This window comes from Galeopterus variegatus, unplaced genomic scaffold (genome assembly GCF_000696425.1).
Source record: "Galeopterus variegatus unplaced genomic scaffold, G_variegatus-3.0.2 Scaffold922, whole genome shotgun sequence".
NCBI lineage: Eukaryota > Metazoa > Chordata > Mammalia > Dermoptera > Cynocephalidae > Galeopterus > Galeopterus variegatus.
The window spans coordinates 12,588-15,801 of NW_007727033.1; positions in this window are offsets into that span (position 1 = coordinate 12,588).

The window sequence follows — 3,214 nt, forward strand, 5'->3', positions numbered from 1 at the left end:
TGGAACTCAGAACCAAGATTTTAACCCATGTTGACTCCAGAACCTGAGCTCTCTATTCCATCAAACTGGGGAGAGACATTTATGTGTTTTTCTGTGTGTTTGTGGAAGGCTCTGGGGGTGAAGTTGTTAGAGGAGTAAGTGCTGAGCTCGTGGAGGGCAGAGGCGTAAAGGGACCCCCTGCAGTTTTCTCCCTCTTCTGTCTACTGAGCAACCCTCTGACCACCACCACACACACTGCCCAGTTCTGCTTTTTCTTTACCAGTCTGTGGATTATGAAGGTCACAGACCATACGTTACTCCTGGGCATAGAGTGCATGATGTGGTAGAGGAGCAGTGAATAATTGTACAATTCCTTTGCTCACACCCCATTGGGAGTTTATATGGACATCTGGACATGCTTAATTTATGGGTTTATTTAACTAGAATATTTTAAACCTAAATACTGCCTACAATGAACTAAGGCATCATGCTATTTAAAAGTGACTACAGTGAACCTATTTGTAAAATAAATAACCATTCATTATTTTTTTCAAATATGGGATTTCTCATCTCCCTAAGTTGCTTGTGCTCTGAAATTTCAGAATTCAGTGACTTGTGTTTGTGCCTCTGCATCTGTGTCATGGAGGGCAGGACCTCGGTCTTTCCTACAAAACTAGGAATCTTTGGAGACAGGCCTTATCACTCTTCCATTAGACTTAAAAACACCACAATGAAGGGGCTGTGAGTTACAGAGCTCCAAGTACAAGGGCTGAGATTCCTCCATTAGACTGGGGGAGCCCTGAGGGAGGGCCCTGTGTCTCCTACATAGTACGGGAACTAGCTGTCAGCAGGGCCTATGGATCTCCCTATCAGACTTGGGGGAGCTCCCCAAGGGTAGGGCTGTGTTTCCTCCTCCAACTGTGGGTTCCATGACAAAACAGCAACATCCACCTCATCTCCCTTCCCCACAAGCTCCCCATTCTCACGATGCCTTCTTCCTGCTCTCTCCACACACCTTCCTCAGCAAGTCCTGTCTCCCCAGGTGCTCCTGCTGACAGTGTGTACACCAAAGTGCAGTACCTGGAAGGGAGGACTCCGTCTGTATGGTGCTCCTACAAAGGCTGCAAGAACCATGTGGAGGATGAGGTTTGGTGCAAAATCAGGAAAAAGAAGTGTGAGCCTGGCTTCACACAGGGCTGGGTGAAGGGGCCCTGCTACTTGCTACAGAGCGATGCCCAGACCAACATGGTCAACATCACTATGGTGGTCCTCAAGCACCAGGACTTTGGCCAGAACTAGTTCATTTGCAACACCTCTGAGACCCTCTACCCCTTAATGGGCATTTTGCTGGAAGTATCTCCAAGTCAGCAGGCCTGGAGGGCATTGGGATTGGTGGGGGTGTCCTCCCTGCCCTACACTCCCCTAACATCAGGAAGCGATTACTTACCACTGTTGCCAGCCTCAGGATACTGCACCCTCTCTTATTGTCTTCCCTGAATTCTACCCTCATCTTCATTAAAGACTCCTGTTTCTGATGGGACCTTGGCTGATACAATAGTGCTGTGTGGTTAATTGAACTAAAACAACGTCCAGGCTTAAATCCCAGCTCCGCATGCCTGCAAGATGTCTGATCTTGAGTGACTCATTTAATCCTCTGGGTCTCGACATTCCTCATTGCCTCAATGGGGATAATGATGCTAGCCAAAACCAGTCATGATTCTTGATGCCAACAACAGAACCCAACTCTGGCTATCTTAAACAACAAAGGAAATTTAGAAGGATACCAGTAACTCACAGAATCCATGAGAAGTTTAGAAGACTAGGTTTAGACAATGGGTAGAAACCAAGAGGGACTGGACAGCTGAGGCCACATCTGAGGGGACAGCATGAGACACTGGTGATGTTGCCATTGATGCCCTGCCCTGGACATTTGAAGCCACCTGTCACTTGTCATCATGCTGTTCCTGGACTCTAAATGCTTAAGTTGCCTCTATCCAAGTCACCTCCAACTGGCCCTGCATCGTGTGTCCCACCCTCAGGATGCAGAATCCTGCACCAGAATCATGCATTTGGCCCAGCTTCGTCAAATCACATGCCTGCACCAAGTCACATGCCTGCACCAGAGCTGCCAAGGAGAAGGTGGGAGGAATATATGCCCCCATCCTCAATAGAAGTGGAAGCAGAGCTTCGCATCCTAGTGGGACTCACACGTTGTGGCATGTCTTATGAATGGAAAAGCTGTTTGGTGCTAGAGAACCAAGAGATGACAAACATCCTTCCAACAACCTCCTGACATTGACAAGATTAGATGAGATCACCTGAGTAAAGCACCTGGTACACAGTAGGACTCAACCCATGGTAGTTACTCCTATGACCGTCACACTTGTGGTCTCCCTGCCCATGCCCTGACTGGCTGGCTCAAGGAGGCACACACCTCATCCATAGGAACAGACCTCAGGGCCTTCCTCAGGGCCCATGTGACTGTACACTGAGCACCTGTGGGCCTGGTCTACGTGGAGCACCTGCCTCAGAATCACCTGGGCTGCTTGTGAAAATGCAGGTTCCCAGGCCCCTCACCAGACCTCCCAAATGGCATTTCTGGGGTGAAGCCCAGGCATGTGTCTGTGTCCCACCTTCCTGAGGGATTCAGCCAAGTGCCCACACTTGAGAACCGTGGCATGGAGAAAGGTGAAAGGAGGTGGCTCGTCAGAAACCAGGCGTGGAGGGGAGCGCAGTTTGGATGCACACTATCATTTCAGTTGAGCAGAATGGCATGAGGGCTGTGGGACACAGTGGTCAGCGACCAGTGATGAGAATGTCCTGGTGATCTGAGGAAGAGAGTGGAGTGGGGGTGACCTCAGATGGTGGGTCTAGACTTGCTGTGGTGGGGAATGGGGAGCTACTGAGTGCTTCCCAGGAGGATTGTGACATAATGAAGGCAGGAAGGAAGCTGTCACAAGGACAGCAATCGCTCTTTTCTTCACCTTCTGCATTACCTGAGCTGTTCCCTCTTGCCACAGTTCCCTCAGGGTTTCTCAATTGCACAGTAACAGCCCAGCCTTTCCGGGAAGATGCAAACACCGATGTGGGGCAACTCCCTCCAACAACTGAGAGAGGGAGGCCCTGGCCTGGCCAGCAAGACGTGGATCCAGTGTAGGGACAGAATGGAGGGGACATGGCTCTGGGGGTGGCTAAGGCTGCTGCTGCTGCTGCTGCTGCTGTTGCTCGGTGTTTA